The sequence below is a fragment of the Atractosteus spatula genome, chromosome 2, assembly GCF_055471065.1.
Source record: "Atractosteus spatula isolate fAtrSpa1 chromosome 2, fAtrSpa1.hap1, whole genome shotgun sequence".
NCBI lineage: Eukaryota > Metazoa > Chordata > Actinopteri > Semionotiformes > Lepisosteidae > Atractosteus > Atractosteus spatula.
The window spans coordinates 72,181,032-72,203,988 of NC_142707.1; the positions used below are offsets into that span (position 1 = coordinate 72,181,032).

The window sequence follows — 22,957 nt, forward strand, 5'->3', positions numbered from 1 at the left end:
AAGGGAGTAATAATAATAATAAATGTGTAGCATCTACCTGGATGACGTAAAGGCAGCCAGTGTGCACTAGTACACTCCCCACACACCAGCTCTCAGTGGGGAGGAGAGCAGAGTGATGAAGCCAGATCAGAGATGGGGATGATTAGGTGGCCATGACTGGTAAAGGCCAGGGGTAAAATTGATAAGATAAGATCACTTTATTAGCCATATACAATTTCTTGCATTAGGAATTCATCTTTTCACATCCTGGGGCTTGCTCTCCCAGCCAGGACACTGGGGTTACACCATTACTCTCTTTGAGATACACCCTAGGATTTTTAATGACCACAGAGACCTCAGTTTTACAGTACATCTCATCCAAAGAACAGAGTCTTTTTTACAGTATAGTGTCCCCATCACTATACTGGGGCATCAGGACCCACACAGACCACAGGGTGAGCACCCCCTACTGGTCCCACTAACACCTCTTCCAGCAGGAGCCTTAGCTTTCCCAGTAGTCTCCCATCCAGGTACTGGCCAGGCTCACACCTGCTGAGCTTCAGTGGGCTGCCAGCTGTGAGCTGCAGGGTGGTAATATACTCTATCTGAAAAATAATACGATACAGCAACATCTCAATACCATGATATAAAACAACATTTAACAACATAGCTCAGTGAGAACTCAATCAAATATCATCAGATTAAAAACAGACCATTAGCTGGTAAAGTGTCTAAAAAAATACAGCAACAATAATAAGATCCCCACAACTGCAAACAATCATTTTATTATTCCAGAATTAAATGTTTTTAGGTATAAATTAAGTAGGTGCTCTAAAAGGTATTTTATGCAGCACCACTTAGGGGTGGCAATACCCACTTTCACTATAAGTGCATGGCTAATATGAAGAAGAAAAAGTGTGTTCTGTTTGGAAACATAGTTTAAAAAGGAGAACAGAATTTCACTAGGTGTTTCTGGTGCGCTTTCATGTGCAAGAGTCTCCAAGAGAGGGCTATTTATATAGTGCACTTTAAAAGGATATCAACTGTACAATTACATCTACATAGGGAAAGAAGAAGCATTCCTATAGGCTGTGCTATTTATTGTAACCGTTTTGGAAAGCAATCTTACATTTTTATATGCAAAAACAACACAAGATATGTGAAATTGTAATTGAACACCCAAGTAATGATATAATATGTGTCCATCTGGTACAGTTTCAGAGAGGATGTATGCAAGTAGCAGCCAATAACTGCCTTGCCAGACAGTCTGTCTGTTGGCAATGACAATCTTGTGTGCACTGCTTCCAGTGCAGGTTTGATTTCTCGCCAGCCCGCCAGTGCAGTATGTTACTTCAATATATAGACTTGTGTGGGTTCATTTACCGTATAGTGCCTTGCAAAAACAAAGGACCTTCCTACGGTGCCTCATTTTATTAAATGAAAAAGTCTGTGCTCTTTTTAACTTTTTTTTTAACCCACTGAACATCTTTCGTTTCAAAAGTTAAACACATTTCCTTAGTAACAGGGCAAGAACGAAGCAGAGCACACACAAATAGCAAGAAACCAGGCTCGCATCTCATTAACAATTCAGTTTAAGGCTACTTTATGCTACAATATAGTGCATATTTTCCACCCAGTTGGGGTTAGTGAAGTCAGAACATGTGGCTGCAATTGATTTAGATGTGTAGTAGTTTTATTCAAACCCTGAAGGCTCCAGCTGAAGACTTCTCAGGGCCAGATAAGTGGCAGTCAATGTCAGCAAAAACTAGAGAGAAAAAACTGAAATACGGCACGTGGATTGCATCAGTCTTCAGACCCATGAACTCAATAATCAGTGGAAACACCTTTGACAGCAATTACAGCCACAGGTCTTTTTCAGTAAGTCTCCACCAGCAGTGCACACTGGCCTTTGTGTAAAACATCCTTCTTGGCAGAACTGTCCTCTTTCATGTTGCTTGGGGATTACCTACAGACAGCAGTTTTAAAGCCTTTCCACAGATTCTCAATAGGATACAAGATAGAACCTGGAGTGAGCCAGTCACAGACATTCTCCTTCTTACTCTCAAGCCCCTCCAGTGTAGGTCTGGATCACTGCCTTGCTAAACGTAAAAAGATTTGTCTCACTTGTACACCTGAAGCACAGTCTCCTCTAAGATTCGCTAGTACTGTGCTTTCTTTATCTTCCTGCTATTATTATTATGTGGGCGGAGCGCTGGCACTGTGTCTAAGGATCTACGCCAGTGGCTAGAAGCTTGCTGGTTCAAATCCTGTGGCTGGCAGAGGAATCCTACTCTGTTGGGACCCTGAGCAAGGCCCTTAACCCCACCTGCTCCAGGGGTGCTGTACAATGGCTGACCCTGCACTCTGACCCCCAGCTTCTCTCCCTGTCTGTGTCTGTGTGTCTCCTGGAGAGCAAGCTGGGGTCTGCAAAAAGACAAATTCCTAATGCAAGAAATTGTATATGGCCAATAAAGTGATCCTATCTTATCTTATTATTGACATGCTTCCCAGTCCCTGCTGATGAGTATCATTTAGGTGTTATGTTGCAAAGCCCATGCTGGATTTGAGATGGGGTTTTCTTCAGTTCTATACGAACCCCTTTGTGGAGTGGCCCTACGAATATTTTCTTCCATCTCAGCCACTGAACTCCGCAACTCTTTTAAAGACCCCATTGGCCTCACAGTGACAGCCCTACCCAGTTTGCTGCTTACTGTACAAGTGCAATGAAATGCTTATTTGCATGTGTGATCCAATACAAAGACATTAAGGAAACACCAAAAGATCAACATCATTCAACTTTAATAAAAGTCAGCACAGGTAGTGTGCAAAAAAACACCAGTGTGAGTCAGTGAATCTGGATGTTTGTTTCAGAGGGATGGTCTGATCCATGCCCTGTCTGGGAGCCTTCCAGTTTTTACTGACATGAACCTCATCATGTTCAAGGAGATTTTAGGTGTCTTATTCTAATGTTTTATACCCTTCTCCTGATCTGGGCCTTTTGTCCCCAAGTTGCTTTGCAATCTCTTTTCTTCATGACATGAGTTTTCCTTTGAACCCCTGCCTTAACTGATTGATGGGTCAGCTTCTTAGCTTCGTCTGCTTGGAGTTTGGGTAACTCAGCCATGTACGGAAATCAATAAGCTCATCTATCACCTGGTCATTTTTGGTCCAATCAGTGCTGGTGTTTCCTGGTCTACAATTCAAGGGTCTCTTCGGAGGGACTGTTTGTATTCGTCCTGATGTCTTACTAAGTGGTGTGAACTCCTTTTCTTCCGTTCTCGGGTTAGGCTTGAGGGTTTTACCTAATACGCACTTGAAAACCCTTTTGGATGGATCCTTCAGTGCTTTGACATTGACTTGCTGTGGACATTGCCTTTTCTGCAGCAGATGTTTGGAAGTCAGTTTAACAGCTACAATCTGTTACTGGGGTCCATGGGTTTCTTGTGCTATTTTGTGTCATGGGGTTCTGAGTGATGGGTAGACAGTGCTGAATGTTGTGCTTGCTGGCAAACAGAAAAGGGCAGTTATGCACTGTAGGTGAACTGTCTTGCCTGCGAGTACGTCAATGGCTCTGGGGGATATAAAGAACCTATTGTAGGGGGGGGGGTCATAACACCTTGAATATTGCTTAGGTGGTGCTGTCAGCTACAAAGTCAAAAGATTCCCGCTTTAAGGACCACCAACCGTGACACTCGTAATGTATTACAGTTTTTTTCTTATTAGAAGAAATCATTGTTCTTAATGCTGCGGAAGTGTCGTAATAACCCTCTCTGTTCAGACGTTTACAATATTTTTTTTTTCCGCCAAGAGCATCTGATTCGATTGCTGCGGCTCTTGAGCTCAATTGTTGAGCGTTTTGACGCACTTCCTCTCGTTAATTCCAGCACCGCCTGCCCATCCTGGAGAGAAACGCGGCTCGCTGGTCCAGCTGAGCCAACAACAATAACAGGAGGACTGGATGCCTTTTCATTTAATCATTATAGTCCCATGCAAAATGCGATGCAGTGGTATCGCGATATCGCTAGCTGCAGCGCCCCGCTGTCGTGGGCTTAGCAGCTGTTGTAATAATGCGGTTGTAGTGGTAGTTTTCTGTTTTCGCATGTAAGAATAGTTCACTGCCCTAAGCTGTAACACCGCACTGACAGAACCAATCTGACTGTTGAAAATGAATTACCTTGCCATGAACCGAACGCTGAGATCCGATGTCCACATGAAGAACACGAATCTTTCAGGCACATGTACTGTACAGTAACTCGCAGTCACAAACCTCTCGCCAGTGCATGTTCATGCTCTGGACATCGCGAGCAGGGAGATGCGACTGGAGACGGTAAAAAACGCAGCGTGTTTGCATGTGAATCAGAGTGCCTTCACGGTGCACAGGAGAACATTGTATTCACAGGATACTTTTATAACCGAATGTGTTACACTGTAACATTTGGGGTTGGAGTCCGTACAATGCCCTAGTGGTGATGCCGAGTACAGAACGTCGCCAGACATCCAGAATTGTCTTGTGTTTTTGTTGGATTTAAAAACGTGGTAATAAAGTCCACGCTCGCTCGGTTTTTTTTTCCCCTGCCCACGGGGCGCCTCTAATTTAATTACACGGACCCGTACTGCCTATGCACAAAGCATCCCGTGTCACTAATCTCAGCTCAGGTCACCAGCAGACACCACCTAACCTGTTTACACATCAGTCCCCCCCACCTCCCCCTTCATCACGGCTGTACCCGGCTATTGGCCCTCGGTGAAGCTGCGAAACCGCCAATTGGCTCCGGGAGTCGTCAATCACAGTGCTGGTCCCGTTAGTTTCATTGTGGAGCTGCAGCAGCTGCGCCATCATCTGTTACAGTGAGCAGAGGAGGTGAGGGAACGGTGGGGGGCATTATAATAAGCCGTCTCTGCAAAATATTGTTTACAAGCAAAGACGAAATCGCTGTGAAGACGGTGATCATGGAACGTGTGATGCTTTAATCACCTTTCATTTCAGGTAAAGTATTACGGCGGGAGCGTCTTATTCTAACAAGTTACATTTTGTTGTAGCATATAGTGGGTGAAGGGAAAACGTAATTAAGCGGCAAATAATTTATGTGCAACGCAAAATGCGTTGCGGGACACGTGAAATTCGTTCACTAGAGCCTAAAGGTGCATCTGTGCGGCGGACGCGGTGATGCCCGTTTTCCCAGCGCCCGGGTTTTTAAAAACGCTGGGGGCTTTATTACGGATGCGTTTGATGCGCTGCTAGATGGAGTACACCGCGCAAAATTGATGCCACTCGACTTTTCGGCAAGGCAGGCTGTAACGAAAGTGCAGTATTTGTGTCTACGGGAGCTCAGTCAATGTGCTGTGTCTGCAAAAAGCGGTAGCGAACCGTGATTTGCCCTCGTCTTCCTTTACCGCATACAGCAATTCGTGGTGTATTGTTCGTGCGTCTTCGTGTTTCTTTTCTTTTCGGAGACTCATTCCAGCACTGGTGTAGTTTCCAAATGCATGGTCGGTTCTTGGCTTTGCGGGTCGACTGCTTGTTCGTGTCACTGTGAACAGCGGTCCCACCTACAAGCATCCTATCGCCGCTGCTAGTCTGCTGATGGTTATAATGTGACTGGGAGTGCAAGGCTGGCTCTTGGATGCTGTAGCGCTAGTTTCAGTCTCCCTACCCTTGGCCTGCCTTCTTAGCTCCAAGCTGCTCCGTGTAAAAACACAACAACAACAACAACAACAACAACAAACAAACCTCTTACCTGTCTGGACGTTAGTGGTCAAAACAAAGCCGGTTTGAATTGTTTGGCTAAACATTCTCTCTGATTGCGTGGCCTGTATTGCCCGGCACTGCATGGATGTACCGTGTATTATCTGACTAAATTATGACCCACATTTCGCGTTCACCAGACCTAAGTTGGTGGTGTTGATATTCAGAGTGTTTTACTGTGAGGAACGTCAGTTGACTGACATGTTCAATCGATTTGTTTGATGTATTTAATTTATATTCATTCAGAGGAGGCTAAACACCTTAACCGCATTTTATATAACTTCACTGTTAGCATTTTTATTTGTAATTTCACATGTGTATATGGGGAAACCATTTGTTTATCATTCAAGATTGTATTTAATTTTGCTTCTTGAGGGGTAAAGTAGAGCCTGGAGTGAGTCACACCTCTAAGTTAGTATCTGGAAGACTTAAAGAGTGTTTAGGTGGATCTTACTGTATGTTGGTTTAATTGTAGAAGGAGCTCCTGTCCTTTTAATTGGGGTCATTCAAAACATTGAACCTCACATCCTCCACACATCCTTTCTTTCCCAGAAAGGAATGAGAAATAAGAGCACTGCTAGCTCACATCCGGTGCATCTTAATGCTTGGAGAGATGTCTGTGTTCTGGATGAAGTTTGAGTTTTAGTGTTGTTGTTATAAGATTTTTTTGGGGGGTCAAGTGAATGAAGATGACTGGAAGGAAAGGCTGGTCTCACAAGCTGAGGCGTCTTGTTATCGAATTCTCTACTTTATTGTTTGAAATCTAATTTGGTGACTCTTACAGTAGGTGCTCTGCTGTGCTCTCAGCTCTGTGCTTGATGAAGATGCCTGTCCATTGAAAACGTTGATAATACGGTTCTGAGGAGCAGTTCACTGAAAATGGAAACCAATGATATGAAAGAAATTAAAAAGCATTGTTGTGCAATTAATTCTTAGTGTTTGTGTTTACCAGGTCTCCACAGGATGATCTTCTTTTTTTTTTCTGTGGCCAGACAGCCCTCGTGCAGCTTAGACTTTTGTTGTAATGTCTATAAAAGAAGTCAGTCAAAAGGATATAATGAATCCAGCAGGTCTGGTCATTATGGTCTGTTTATTTCATTGCACATCTCCACAGTTCACATGATCTCCTCGGCTTCCACAACTCAAACTGGCCTTATCATCTGAAATGTACCCACTGGCAATGTGAGCCTGCTGAACATACCAGATGCTTTTAGTCATCTCGGCTCAGGTTTGATTTCAAAGAAGTGCTTTCCTCTCACTAATGGGCGCGATCCTGTGGACCGTGCAGTGTATCAGCGACGCTGGGATGTTTTCACCACTGCGTAATGTCGAAGGAGAAAGATATCTTTCAGCCTGGCCCGCTGAGATTAAAAGTTTACTGCGTACCCAAGCGAAGCTGCATCTATTGTTAAGAGCCATAGTAAAGAAGTAAATATTTTTTTAAATAAAATATTGATGCAAATTAGTGTACTAAGATGCAACGTGTTACTTTTGTGATGTCCTCTTTGTATTTCCTTGGTCAAATGCCAGAGCAGGACAAACAATTGGGCTATGTGAACAGTGGATGTCTGTGGTTCCACTTGTGTTTTTCAGTATTGTATTAAATGCCCTGCTTGTCAGAGTTGTATCATTCTCTGGAGGAGTGGAAATCATGTCACTTTGTGCATATGTGACAGTAAAAGGGGTCTAATTCCAGTGTGCAGTAAATTGTTTTGAATTATCCGAATTATGTTGGTTATTTTTGCAGTGTTGTGCGGCTGCAGTCTCATAACATTTGCAAAATAATTCTGAATCTCAACGGTATGTTACCATCTGCTGTTTTGATAGGAACATCTTGTAAATCAGATTTTTTTTTACTACTGAATATTTTTCTGTATGGAAAGATTCACAATGTCTTTCATTGAGGAGATGTATGGAACTAAGACTGCTGACAAAAATGGAATATTTGCCGTTTTTTAGTTGATTACTGTGGATGTGAATTTACCTTATTATCCCAGTTATTGTTTGGGTATATTTTCACATGCGGTAAGTACTAGGATAAATGGGGGGTGCAAAGATATACACTTTGATAGATGCTATATCATGATGCCACTAACTTACAGTATACCTTGTAACACACTAAAATATTAAGCAAAACTGAATGAATATCTTGCAAAGCTGCCCTTGTCTTTATGCAGAACAGTAGCATGATTTTACAAGATGCAAAATGCTTTCAGTGGGATTGGTTGAGTTCAGGTCTGGTGATGGGCTCTGTCAGGGCAGAGATGATGCCCAGACTCTTCCAGTTTTTGTATTTGCATACTGCATTGGGGGCTGCTGCACCCCTCTCCATAGAAATAAGACCCTGTTTTGACTTATGCGCTACGATTTATCAAGGGGGTTTTCTGCCTGTGACAATGATTATCTGTCCAGAAAAGTGGTGTTTTTGCTCATGACAGTGCCCCGGCTCCCAGCTCCTGTACTAGGGGAGGATGGAAATGGATCTTGGCTGTAAGAATTTGAGACCCCCTTCCTGCCTTGAATCAGGAGAGAGATACTGTCATTCTGCAAAGTAATAAGAACCTAAGAAAGACGATAAACGAGTGAAGACCGCTCAGCCCATGTAGCTTGTTTAGTTGCTGCTAGTGAATTGGTCTGAAGGGTCTCATCCATCCCTTTCTTGAATGAAGCCAGGGTATCCATCGACTTTGACAGAACGACGGTATAGTTTGTTTCAGATACCGACAACGCCTTGAATAAAAAAGGTGCCTTCTCTTCACCGTTTTAACACTTGTTCTGTTTACTTGTTTTAACACCGTTAGCTGTATTTTCCACTTGTGGACTCTGGTTCGTGTTTCATTATCAAAGTCAGCTCTTCTTCAGAATGAACAATGGCTTAGTGAATTTGAAATACTTGAATCAGGTCTTTGCATAGTCTTCTCTGTTCAAGACTAAAAAGGTTGGGTTCTTTAAGCCTCGAAATATATCTGGTCGATCTTTTCTGGATTGGTTCCTCAGCACCAATGTGTTTTTTGTAAGACTGTCACCATCATTTCACACAGTATTCTGTGTGAGGTCTTATTAGACGTCTATTCTTGGATTTAAAGGCACTTTTCTGTAGTTTCTGTTTGTGAACTCTGGTTCACATTTCACTGTCGATTCTGAAAAAGTCTTATGGTTTGACTTAGTCGGTGCCTTTTAAAGAGTAACCTCAATTCTCTTTTGCCTGGTCTATTTAAAGTGGGCTATTTCCTTCAAATATGGACATTTGAGTTCTTGCATATGTGTAGTGTTTTAAATTCATCCCTGAATTTAAGATTATTGTTTGATTTCTTTAGTTATTGGACATAATCATTTAGAACTCCATCACTGTTCATTCACAGTAACAAATATATGATTGATTGTTCATGGTAAAATATTTATTGTATGAATTAAAAAAAAAACATTAAATGCATATCCCAAGGTTCTTAATAATATTCAAGTATTCTTACATTTTTTTGTCGACTGCATCATTTTTATAGACTACTGTTGGTAGTCCTGTCTCTTTCTGTGTTATTCTGAACTGGAAAGTGCTCAACACTATTTCATCACGGTTCTCTCAGCCTTACTGTTCACATCTCTCTAAAGATGTGTGATGTATTAGGAATTTTTACAAACTGTATACAATCAGCTGTCATCACAAATAAGGATTGCACATTTGTAGACGGGTTTAAACTTGCTGTTGTTTGTTTACGTTTAGGTCAGTATACAGCGTTTATTAATAAACATGCTTCACAAAGCACTAAATAAATTAAGCTCAACATTACACATTTTTCACCAGGTGACACAAGTTTCTAATTAGCCCTAGAGCATATGGAGTACATTGCTGATGTAAGAAGACCAGTATATACCAGGGGAGTGTAAGCCATCAGCTTGCATGTCCTCTCCCTGGCTGTCGTTGTAAGAACATACCCCAGTGCGGCTGTCTGGTGCAGTTTGAGACGTCATGCTTGACTTGTAGAAAACCGACTTTGAGCACTAGAGGGGAGGGACAGATTTCCAGTTGAAGCTGGAGCAGTCTCAATCAGAAGCCTTCTAGCACGGCACTTCTTCACTTCCCAGATCTGCCTGTTTCTAAGTGACATTTAGACGAGCTGCATTATGGAACGTCTGGAATATTTGCCAGATTTTTTTCCGTTCTCAACATGTCTGTAAGTGGCGTGCAGATGTTTGTGACCGATGGTAAAAGTTACTGGGAATAATTGTTCACATGGCCTTCAAGTTCCAGAGGGGTTTTGTTGTTTAGACGATGTGTGCAGAAGTGTAATCCCTGAAGCCGGACCAAATGCAGAGTAAAAAAAAACAATGCACGTAGTGTTTTTGTTTTTAGCATAATAATTCTGAGAAAGCTTTGCTGTTATTCCACGTTCGTATGTTGAGTGTTTCTGCAGGGCTGTCTAGGCTTTGGTTGTCTTCCTGAAAGGAAGATGATGTCAGAAATACTATCTACACCCTGCCTGCTGACTTCCTCTTGAAGGACTGATGACCAATGCACACCATAACAAGAAAATATTTCTCTGCGTTTGTTGCTCTTTAACCCGAGAGTCAAATGATACTACAGCTTCGTTTATCAGTGTATGCATTTTAATTTCAGTCATTGCTTCTAGATAAGATAAGATCACTTTATTGGCCATATACAATTTCTTGCATTAGGAATTTGTCTTTTCGCAGACCCCAGCTTGCTCTCCATGAGACACCCAGACAGGGAGAGAGAAGCCTGGGGTCAGAGCGCAGGGTCAGCCATTTATACAGCGCCCCTGGAGCAGTTGGGGTGAAGGGCCTTGCTCACGGGCCCAACAGAGTAGGATTCCTCTGCTGGCCGCAGTGTGTTTAAGTGCTGCTCTTGGGTTTTGCGGTGAGATGTGAAGGATTTGTCTCTCCACCCTGAATGGCTTACTTCTCCTGTGTAAAATTGGTCACTTTCCCAGTGACCTGCACGTGAGATCATGAGCTGTATATGCTGAAGACTAGCATGTGGCCTACTATGTTTTCCTCTTAAACTAGGACACCAACAAATCCATTTTAACCTGCATGTAGCGTACAGTGTGCTACTCTGTTGGCCTCTGGGCTAGACAGCTCTCCTGACCTCTGTCATAGATGCACTCCTGAGAGCATCTCCTTACACAGTGAGCATGCGAGACCTGTGACAGAGCGGTGTTTTCAGTGTTTGTGACCAGAGTGCTGTCTGACGTGATGGTGGTGCTGACTCAACTGCTCCTTCACAGTGATGACTCTGGAGTTCCTATCTACAATCTTCATGCCCTTTTTTCTTCATTTGTGAATGTAACCGCAGACAGAGAAAACAGATTTTCCACGGGTGAGTTGGAAGCTGAGGTAGAAATGCATTTTTTGATTGCATTCGTTTGAAGATGTTGCTGTGATGGAAATAAGTGTGGCTAGATTATGAAAGTGGTGAGATCAGTTTTTAAATCTGTTTTTAAATCTTCAGAACCTGTTTAGTTAGCCACCTTTTCCCTGTTTATTTTTTCATCCCTGTGACAACTATATACTGTATATACTGTACGATGTTTGAATGGTTCTAAAACGAATCTCGTGTTTCACATTTCAAGTGCTGAACATTTGCTTTGCGCTAGGCCATGGGGTGTGCTGGGGGAAGGGTAGGATAAGGGCCCCAACAGTGAACTCCATTCAGTCAGGCCGGAGATTTAAACCCAGTCAGTTGTGGGTGGATAAACAGCACATCCTTTTGCTCTTTCTTATGCTTAGCAGGGGTGATGTGGCCAAGTGCCACATTCCTGCCTACTAGATGTTTTTCAAACTCAGCATGGCATGCCCTGCTTTTATGTGACCTGTCCTGAGAAAACCTAGTCGGCTGAAGTCTATTGTATCACCCTAAGTCTTTCCCAGTTAAATCTGAGGGTTTTTTTTCCTTGTGTGTCTGAAGTTTGTTGTAATGTTCTAAATGTAGTTAAACAGATAGGACCCTTGTATGTGCGGCCTAGCTGGTTACTTGATTCTGCTTCAGGCAGCTGCAGGCTTTCAGAGAGCTGCTCTATCGCTGGGAATAATATATCCATCTTCCCAATCTGCTCTTTGGGTGTTCTTCTGTGGTTCATGCTTTTGGGCACAGGTTTGGGTACAACAGTAGAAACATGGTATGTGAGACCTAGTGAAAGCCTTCGATTTACTACCTGAATGGAATGGATCTTTGTATTGATGGCAGGAGAATTCTTGACAGCAGTGATGTGATGTTGTCCTTTTTCTGTCCCTGCCTGTGGAACAGCGTGCTGGATTCCTGATTGCCTCTCTCTCTCTGTCACGCACAGACAGCTCATGGCTCCAATGCTGCAAACTGGCTGTAGTCTAGTCAATACTGTGCTGTATCTCTAAAACTATTGGACCAATGTGGCTGTGGTGCGTTTGTGGTTAACGGCCAATCTCCATTGTATCCCAGCCTGCAAACAGTGTTCTGATTGCAGATAATATCACTGTTTCAGCAGGGGATTTTACACACGAACCAGTGATATTTAAATGTCACTCACTAGACATTTTGCCCCACATTATACCCAAAAATAGTTTTTCCAGTGTACAGTAATATGAGATTAATAATAGAATATGATGATTTAAGAAAAACGTTTAGTTAAATATTTCCTGTCATTGTACAGAAATAGGACGGCTTGGTGGTGCAGTGGTGAGCATCGCTGCCTTGCAGAGCTGGGGCCCTGGGTTCAATTCTGGACCTGGGGGGTGCTGTCTGTGTGGAGTCTGCATGTCTTCACTGTGTTCATGTGGGTTTCCTGTGGGTGCTTCATTTTCCTTCCACAGTCCAAAGACAGACTCGCAGGTTAATTGGAGTCTGGGAAAACTGGCCCTGGTGTGAGAGTGTGCGCGTCTGTGTGCGTGTTTTCCTGTGATGGCGTCCCACCTGGTGTCCCTTCTGGGGTGTACCCGGCCTTGTGCCCGTCGCTTGCATGAATGGGCTCTGGCTGCCCTGCGACCCTGAATTGGATGAATAGGCTAGAAATTGAATGGATAGAAAAAAAGCTGAAGACAATAGTGGCATGCTCCTTATTTCTAGAATGACATTCATTCAGTTCAGTAGAAGTGTGTAATCTTATTCTCAGTTTATGCTACTATTACTGGGGCTATAGTTAAAAATAATACATTTCTGATGAGTTGTGTTGTGTTTTTCCTGGTTGTGTTGAAGGAAATGAGGCCTGTTACTCATAGACCCTTAGCCAGGATCTTTCTGCTCTTACTTGAATGAGTGTGTTACCCCAGGATTGCAGAATTGCAAGAGCATCACTAGTGCATAACAAGGAGAACAAAAACTGAGCCAGTAAACTATAGACTTACCTTATCTCTGATATGAAAAGTGAAAATGAGAGAGCAAAGTTAGACTGAAACTTGTAAAACAAGAGACAAGCAACAAGGATCTGGGAAAAGGAGTCCACCTACATTCCCTGATCCACCACCTTCAAGCCTCTCGGCCACGTCCGAGTCGCCACGGCCCTGTGTCAGGTGAGGCCCAGCTCGGAGCGGAGGTGCCTCCATAGACAAAGTGCACCTCAGGTCACCCGTGAGATGAGTATCGCACATCTCATGAGAGGTTCCTCCCACCTGCGTGAATCACTTTGCAAATTACTGTGCTGTATATCAGAGTCTGAATCGTGGGCCCAACGCCCACGTGCCTCAGCTCATGAAGGTGCTTTTTCCGAGACTGGAGCAGGTTGATTTTTTATTTCCGAGGCTGGAGCAGGTGTGATCCAGATGTTGTGGGTTCGAGCCTAGGCTCACAGTGCGAGCTGCCTGTCCCAGCAGTGCCGAATAAGCAGCTCTTTTCTGAGGAGAAGTCAGCCTGGGCTCTCCTGGCTCTCAGCCTCCCCGACACGCGCGGGCAGGTGGGGCTGCTGGGGAGCTCGACCCCCGGCTGAATCTCACGGGGGACCTATTCTGCAGGAACCGACACGCAAAAGAGCTGGGTGTTCGACGAGATTCTGCTGAGACCTCCTGATGACCGTGTGGGGGAAGCGGGGAATAAAAAAAATTATCGGCTTTATAGCAGGAGGCGTGCGATTTAAATCTAGAGCTCAAGCTTTAAAAGGCTTGTAAGGCCTGGTTTGGGACATTGTCTTCAGGTTTGGTCACTGTTATTTGTTTATTGTGCAGAAAAGAGTTTTAAAGAAGAGCAACAGGAATGGTTCCTGAGCTCAGGGCATTTGTACATGTGGACAGGTGAATGGTGCTAAATCTCTTCAGCCTAGAACCAAGCAGACTGAGAGGATGTTTGATGCAAGTTCTGTATATGAAATCCGAGGGGGTGTAGACAGGGTCAGCTAAGGGAGCTATCGCACACTTAGTAGAGAAACAAGTGAACATGGGACCGTAGGACAGAAGAGGAAATGTTTCTTATTGTAACAGGCTGACGCAACCTTTGTTAGTTCTTATAAGCACGCATTAAGAATTTTGATCCAGTAACTATGACATGTGAATACTTTTCGTTACCCCTGCATTTCTTAATTGAATAATAAAAGATTGTTGTAGGGTACAGAATGACAGAATGACAGAATCTCTTGCCTGTGCTTTGGTTAAGTTTTGTTCTCGTTTTTCTTTCCCCAGCTTTTCAAAGCCGTGTGTTACAGTGCTGTGACCCAGAAAATGTGATAAATGTACTCAAAAACATTTTAGAAGATGGTAGATTAACTGGAAATTAATTACCTCTGGGATTGAATTGTCATACATTTTTTACTTTAGTCATGCAAAGGCACTTTCTGGCTGACTGGTCTGATTTGTCATTTTCATCAGAGGTTTTTTGCTCTGCTCTAGTGAGGTGCTAGTCTCTGCACATGTGGAATTTCTAATTGTAGACAGGTGCTGCTCAGATTCCAAAGTTGTTTTAGTGCCCAAATCCTGGAATGTAAGTTTCACAGTGCAGTGTAGATCAGTGGAGATGTTAAAATAAACCCCCTGGTTTTGGTTAGTCCAGATAGGTCTCCATGGAGTTCGGAAAAGAAACCTCTCTTAAAATGACAGTTTTTAAGCAATATTTTTACCAGAAAGCAAGTTATATGAGGCAGTGTCTAACATTCTCATTGAATGATGTTGATATGAAGGTTTGGTATGTCTAGTCCTGGTCCTGGAGAGCCGGTGTATCTGCAGGTTTTCATTCCAGCTTGGCTTTTAACAGTCTAGACCAGCTGGTTGCTGTTGTCACTTCACAGCGCCCCCCTGCTCTTCAGGCACTGTTGATTGAAAGATCTTTAGAGAGCCCTGGAGACCAGGACAGGAGGTGATGAAGGTGGCAGGCTAACCTCCCGTGTGCCTTGCTGAGGCACACCTGCACGTCTGGCCATTTGGCCAAACGGATCCCTCAGACCAAATCGGATCAGTACCAGGGATGCGGACTAGCTATTGCAAGGTGTATTTTCCACAGACTCACTTAGCGCAAAGAATTGAAATGTTTCCATTAGAGGCTGTGCAGCTTTTGCTAGTTTCAATTTGAGACATTGTAAAAAAGCCCCCCACCACCACATGATGGGGGGTTTTATCTTCCTAGAGTTGATAATATAGTTTTTCTGCAGCATGTTCAGGAACCTTATACTTCATAAATGAGAATTTCTGGGTATATTTTTTACAGAATACCTAAGATGTGGTATTTAACTTTAAGTTCTTTGTACTTGAATTCTAAATGGCTGTTAACACCAGTTTCCTTGTAAACTAGAGATAGGCTGGGCTCAAAGCTTTGTGGTGCAGCCTAAACACTCCCTCTTTGAGACTGTTTTGTGATATAGGGCCAACTTTCACTACTAGAAAACCTGGAACCCGCTTAATGAAAATAATTTGAACAGCAGCAATGATGACCCATGTGTGCCTCAGCGTACCTGTTCCAGTTATCACTGGATTGTGGGTTTTCTACCTGGATCTTTGCATTTGATCTTCGACCATGCTGTGTGAGAAGTTTGAAATTGCAACAGTCTTGTTTCTTCTCTAGAGTGAATAAGACAAGCTGGTGGTATACTGTACATTATAGATAAGAGATTTTTACTCATACAGTATGTTTATAAATGTTATAGTCAAGTCAGTCACCACAATTATTATGATGACAAATGAAGTTCAGAACATTTCAAATGCTTTGTTGTTGGCATAAGTATGTTTTTGAATCTGAGAGAAATTCTGGTGTGGTTGCAAAGAATAATTATAGACTGGTGTTGAGGGATGTTTATTTGAAATTCTGCCAAAATGCTTGATATTTATAAAAACACAGCAGACAGAATTCATTATCTTAAGGGACTTGTAAGATATGCTTGCAGTGCGTCAACTATTGTCAAAATGAAGCTGAAGCCACTGACATCACTATTCTCCCTGGGAGAATTTCTTCAAAGGAGCTGAATTGTAAAAGCTCCACGTCTTATTTCTGTAGCGTCCTTTGAATCAAGGACAAATCTTTCTGCTTGCTCTGAGATCATTTTGATTATATACACTACTTGCATCTGTCCCTCTCAAAATGGCTGAATATCTCCTAGTCTCTTATTTTGACATATAACTTGGTTTAATCAAATTTAATTTGCTAAGTGAAGAGGTTCCTTAAGTAAGTGTAGTTTTCCTATAAGTTTGGTATACTTTGGTGATGTATTTCAAGTACCTTCGTAAGACTTAAAAGGAAACTCAGGTGAATGAGTCTGACTTTTAAATGTAATGACAGCAAGTACCTTATATAGTGCCTATACTGCTGCAGTGTTCTGCAGCAGGATGTGGGGAGCTGTAGGCAGGGCTTTATTTAGAAAATCAGTCCCATGAGAAAGGATTTGTTCACATAGGAAACATATGTACTCGGTCAGGACCACTCATGAGGAATTTCTTGCACTGTTTTTTAAAACTCAGTCCTAGACTTTTCTCAAAAACTGCATATATGGTGAAGAAGTGAGACATTACTGATTTGAATTAAGGGGCATCTCAAGAGAGGCCAAGGTGAAATTCAGCCAGGCTTAGCTCCCCAATTCTTTCAAAACAAATACTTTATGATTTTCAATAACCAGGTAGACAGGACCTTGGTTTAACATTTTATCTGCAGGAGAGCAGTGCCAATAGAACTGTCTCTCCGTCCCCTGTGCTGGAGAATCGTTTCTGCACATTCTGGGCCAGATGGAAGAGCGCCACCTATTGGTCAACCAGCACCACTTGCAGCTGCAACAGGCAGGTTTTCCTTGCAGGTCTCGCCTCCCAGTACTGGCCATTTAGTGAGAAATTGTGGTCCAGACCAAGGTATCAGCTGCATAACTATTATCTGCATTGTTGTAGAAGGTGAGGAAAGCAGTGCGCATCCTTTAAATCGAGCAGTTTCAGTGCTGGCAAATTCTTACGAAGAACGAGTTTTGCTTTTTTGTCATTTCCCAATGGCATCCTGAATAAGGCGGCTTGGTGGTGCAGTGGTGAGCATTGCTGCCTCGCAGGGTTGTGACCCTGGGTTCAATTCTGGACCTGGGGTGCTGTCTGTGTGGAGTCTACATGTTCTCCCCGTGTTCGCGTGGGTTTCCTCTGGGAGCTCCAGCTTCCTCTCACAGTCCAAAAAAATACTGGTAGGGTAATTGGGTGTATGTGCGCCTGTGTGTGTCCTGCGATGGACTGTCCAGCGTCTACCCCGCCTTGCACCCACTGCTTGCCAAGATGGGCTCCAGCTCCCCTGTGACCCTGAATGGGAACAAGCAGTTAGAAAATGGATGAATGAATATTGAATTGGTCTGTTCAGATTAATATAACCTTAAAGAGAAAGTATGCACAGTACTTTATGGCTGTAGTATTCATTATCATAATATTTCAAGTATACTACTTGAGGAGTTTTCTTATTTTCCTAACAGAAATAAGAATGGCCTTTAGATGGAATAATGGGGGAATTTATCCATGAGAGTGCTGGTGCTTTGCTGTTTGCCAGTGTCCAATTGAGCTCTTCTTATCTTATATCTTTCAGGGAGGTCTTGGCTCTTTGTTGTGTGGGAAGGCGTAGGTGGCACAACAGTTTCAGTTTGTCATCCTACTCGTAGTGTGCATCTTGTTCTGCCTGTCTTGCGGGTCGGTGCACTTGACAACAGCAACACATACATCAGTAACATAGTGATATAGTGATCTTAAACCTTATTTTTGCTCCAGTAAAATAGTGTGTACAGAACAAATAGATTTGCTTCTGTATAACCTTGATAAAGGTGCCGTGATCGTATAGCAACAGAGTACCAGTTATAAATACACCCCGTAAGTACTTGTTCTTGCAGGACAGGCTTCCATTTGATTCGTTTACTCTTGTCACATTTTCAGAAGGGTGCTGTCTAGATTTTCAATGACCCTTGTATGAAGAAACAGTTCTGTTAAATGAATGCAAGGTGGCAATAACGGAAAAGGTCAGAAAATCTGAAAGGGGGTGAATAATTTTAAATGACACTGTAAAGTGTAGCTGTGGTGCCAGTATGCTGATTTCTCTGATCTTCTCTGAGCCAGTTATTTATGATTTACAAATGCTGCTGTGATTACTTATGTATTTGTCCTCTGGAACTCGCAGACCCTGTTCAAGGGGTCCAGTTACTTCTAGCTCATTGGGGGGTCACGTCTGCATGACGTACAGAGCATCCTCTAACAGACTCAATCCCACCAACCCTCGGTCAGTCTCCCCAACTTTCTGTATGCTGCCCTAGCTCCTATTGCTGAGTGGCAAAATGGTTAGTGTTTTTATTTGCAGAAAATAAATTCAGCATATGTGATTGTTTTTTATATTTAATAGACACCGCTGTGAAGCTACAGTATGAGTTATTAATAATGCAGCATGTATAATTTCTCTGTTAATGTGTATACTGTTTGTCATGACTTGTTACATGTTATCTGCATATATTTAGATGAGATTTTCAGCAATTCAGCCTTCAAGACTACTTTGTGGCTTTCCTGCTACTGCACTAAAGCTTTTGTAGCTTTGAACGCATAACATCTTTCGCCCACAGCTCCTGGCATGCACATATGGTGCACTGACTGATATTTGCAGAATGTGGGTCAGGCAACATTACAGTGTCAGTGGTAACAGTGTGTCAGCAAATCTAATCAAATAACTTGTTCATCCTATGCTGGAAAAAGGCACGAAGAACCGTGCAGGTATTTAATAATATAAAAAACAATAGAATTAAAATTCTCCTGGAATTATCTTGGGTTTGTTGTCTTTTTAGCTAATTAGATTTTTAGCTAATATTAGCTAACAAAAGCTAATATATAAAAAAGACAGGGGACTGCACCAAGATCCGTTTTAAATGTCCACCTTTGTCTCTGCTGATGTCTTTGTCAAGTAAGAAGGCTGCTTTGTAGGCAGGCAGGCCATATCACTGCAACTGTTAGCTCATGAGAAGACTTTCTGAGAGATGGGGGAGGAACAGTCGCAGTATTTCTACATCTTCGCAACATCTATACACACTTTCAGATGAGTCTTTTGGTGCTGCTTCTGCCCCATGCTAACGAAGCCTTCCAGCCATTTTGTGTGTCTCATCCAATTAATCAAGAATGATGGCGCTTGAAGTGCTCTAGTGGTCATATTGCACTTGCGCTGGGTAAGGGTTCCAAACTTGCCTGCTATTTTTCACACTCATCCAGAAAAACTCATCGTGCCTGTCCGTGACTGACGGTCAGGGATGGGTGACTAATGAATTCGCAGAATAGTGAAAGTACAACAAAGAATACTTGATTTCACTTTGAAAAACGAAAGTTTCTTTTTTCACCACATGAGGTAGCGGATCCACCAGACCTCAGCTGACAAGGCACAGTGCTGCCGGCGTGCTGGGAAACATCTCCTAATGGGGGCCCTCATCACGCTATCTAATCACTGCAAAGGAAAAGACTCATTCCACGCTGAAGGGAAAAGAAAAGAGTTGACACCCATCTGAAGAAGGCTTCACAGCCGAAACACTGTGTCTCTTTGCTTTTCCTTTCGGCGTGGAATAAATCCCCCTGTCCGTCTGCAGCCTGTACGTGCTGACGCAGCTCCCTGCTCAGTCGGATCGCTGCCAGCCTGCCCAGCTCCTGTGCCATGTGAGATCCCTGTAGAGGCAGTGGTGGCTCCGGCACTGAGCCCATGGGAACAACAGCCTCTTCAGACAGCAGGGTTCTCGATGAGCGGCCGAGGTCGGTGGTGGTTTGGCATGAATAACGAAAGCTGGAGGAGAGGCGGGGCCCTCTGTAACGGCCCCACAAGCCCTCAGGCTCCCTGCTGCAGAGGTCCCCATGTCACCAAGAGAGCCCTGGCCTCTGCGGCTGCTTGGAGAAATAATAATAATAATCCTCACACTTGCAGTATGTAGCACTTTTCTGGACACTCCACTCCAAGCTCTTTACAGGTAATGGGGATCCCCTCCACCCCCACCAGTGTGCAGCCCCACCTGGATGATGCGACGGTAGCCAGAGTACACCAGTCCGCTCACCACACACCAGCTCTCGGTGAGGGGGGGAACTGAATGATGAAACCAGTTTGTAGATGGGGATTATTAGGAGGCCATGACTGGTAAGGGCCACTGGGAAATTTGGCCAGGACAGCGGGGTTACACCCCTACTCTTTTCAAGAAACACCCTGGGATTTTTAATGACCACAGAGAGTCAGGACCTTGGTTTTACGTCACATCCAAAGTACGGCGCCTGTTTACAGTATAGTGTCCCCGTCACTATACTGGGGCTTCAGGACCCACACAGACCATAAGGTGAGCGCCCCCTACTGGTCCCACTAACACCACTTCTAGCAGCAACCTTAGTTTTTCCTAGGAGGTCTCTCCTCCAGGTACTGACCAGGCTCACACCTGCTGGGCTCCAGTGGGCTGCCAGCTTTGAGCCGCAGGGTGACGTGGCTGCTGGCAGTCTCACTCACAGCCTGCCGGTGACTGAAACCCACAGCTGGAGAGTGCGGCCTGTGCTCTCGTGAGCACCTTTACTGGTTCAGCCCCTCAGGAGGCCCCGGGTTCAATTCGTACATGAAACACTGTCTTCTACAGGGGTCTGCGAGCCTCCTGATCAGCGTCCTGTGTCTGCACTGCAAAAAGCACCAGCTCTTCTCTCAGGCCAGCCTGTTGCCTTAGTTTATTCAAAGAGATCTGTGCTGATGAGTAGAGTTCTGTGCTCTTACTTCCTAGATGAAAGTAATTTAGAACTATTAGTTGCAGTGATATAGTGCCCTTCAGAAGATTTAGGACAGCAAAGCTAAATCTATTTTTATTTCTTTCCTGTCAGGCAGTTTCAAATTGTGATCATGAGTTTCTTATGAAAGATAATTACAGTTGAATGCTTTATTTTAGGACATTGTACGCCTGTGTTTGAACATGTTAAAATAAAAAACATATGTTGTGTTTTCACTTACTCTATAAGCAGACCTAAATTTTGGAGTGTAAAAGCAAATGCATGTCCCTTTGAGTCAATACGCACCTCATTTGAAGAGCTTGCAGCCACCTGGAGTTCTTGCCTGTTCTTGGGCTGTTCTAACTTTGTTATAAATGTAATATGTGATGCATAAAATGCATCTCCAATTGCATTCTTTTTCTTGGACTTGGCCAGTCTTAAGCTTTGCTCTTTGTCTCCCGATGAGCTCCTTGGATGCGTTGTCCATATGTCTTATGGTTGTGTGTTTCCTTGTCCTGCTGCATGGTGAAGCACTGCCCAGGAAGCATGGAATCTTTTCTTCCACTTGAGCAGATGAAATGTTGTCTGCAAACCTCATCATTCATTCTGCTTTATCGTCAATAAAGAAGAGCAGGCCAGTTCCGGAGGTGTAATCGTGTGCCTTGAAGAAATATAGTGTTCCTCAGATCAGAATTAGTGCTCTGCAGTTCATCGTGCAACAGCCAGTCTGTCTCTGTGACTTGGGGGGGTGTCAGGATTGGCAGAAGGTGATTACAGACACGACTGCTTTCCATTCCTCTCTGCTCACCTTCTCCATTTCAGGCCCCGATGCTCAGAAATGCTCACGTGTGTGAAAAATTGTACTGCTAATTAGATAAGTGCTTTCCAGATGATATTACAGCATAACTCTTAATTTTCACAATGTCTCTGTTTACGCATTTATTGAATCCTGCTTTGTCAGACTATCGCTAACGTTCCATTGTCTCAACTTGGTCGTGTGTGTTTGTGAACTGTGCGACTTAAATCAGATTGAGCAGTGTACCTTGCGGGTCCCCTGTGGATTAGTGTACACTGTAGATCTGGCACGCTGACGCACTGGACAGAGCGCAGAAAAACAAGTTCTCAGTGCTTAGCAGAGGCTAAAAGATCAGGCAAGGAAACAGAGACAGGAAACTGTCATGGGTTTATTTCTGTGCTTCAAGGTGAAGAGTTGTTTTCTTTTCCCTGGTTCCACACCGAGACAAACATATGGTGCTGCAATTTACAATAAATTCACTTATGTACTGTAAGAAACTGTTAAAAACAAATTAATTTGTCTCATAGGATACAGGAGAACAGCTAGCAAGCAAATATTCAGCTGGCATAAATTTGTAACACTGCAAGGTTGAAAAACCTGCAGGTTTGAACAAAGATCAATATGTTTTGTCCATTTCCAATTTGGTTTTGGAAACATATGTTCCCACAAAGGTATTTGAGTGTTTTTACTTGTACATAAGTGTGACACGCATGGAGCCGGAGCTCTCACCTCAGAGGGAACATCATCTTCACGGTGTACCTGTAAACTCCTAGCTTTTCAGTGTCATAAATATCTTTCTCTTGTGTGTAAAATACAGATTTATTGTATATTGCACATCTTTTCACAGGTGTGAAAGGTGTCGTTGATAAGCCTTACTCCATTTAGATCTTAATGAACTGTCACCTTGCAGTGCATCGTGTTTGTGAAGAATACTTCAGTGTCGCCTTCGCATTTAGTTATTACACTGAAAAAAAACATTTTATGCTCTAACTGTTTGATAAGGGGTATGAGGAGGGGGAATGATCAGCTCCCGACAGTATACCATAATAATTACATTCGACATACAGTCTATACTCAAATAATAGGATCGTAATTTTTTTACTTGGTTGCAAGTACCATGTAATAACACTGTAAGCATGACAGAGACAAAACTCTGATGAAAATACGAGCTGAAAAGATAAGGGGCATCTGCATGCGTGGCTCCTCCTGGGATATCTTGTTGTAAAGGAGCAAAGAGTGGTTGCTTCAGAGCCTGAAAGCTCTGCCTCTCTCCCAGTTCCTCCCAAGCGAGTGAGCCTTGTCCAGCAAGAAAGACCTGTATGTTAAGTTGCTAT

The 22,957-nt window shown here is 43.3% G+C and overlaps 1 protein-coding gene across 6 annotated transcripts in view; it reads left to right on the forward strand.

Moving 5' to 3' along the window:
* The first annotated feature begins 4,807 nt into the window (after window positions 1-4,807).
* The window catches only part of fynb (FYN proto-oncogene, Src family tyrosine kinase b), an 85,749-nt gene continuing 67,599 nt past the window's right edge, over window positions 4,808-22,957 (forward strand). For 4 of the 6 annotated variants that reach the window (XM_088905490.1, XM_088905470.1, XM_088905502.1 and 1 more), the window contains exon 1: window positions 4,812-4,966. The gene's annotated coding sequence lies outside the window, so the exon portion shown is untranslated. Of the gene's footprint in view, window positions 4,967-22,957 lie in introns of all 6 variants that reach the window. The other 2 variants (XM_088905462.1, XM_088905480.1) reach the window with 2 other exon arrangements.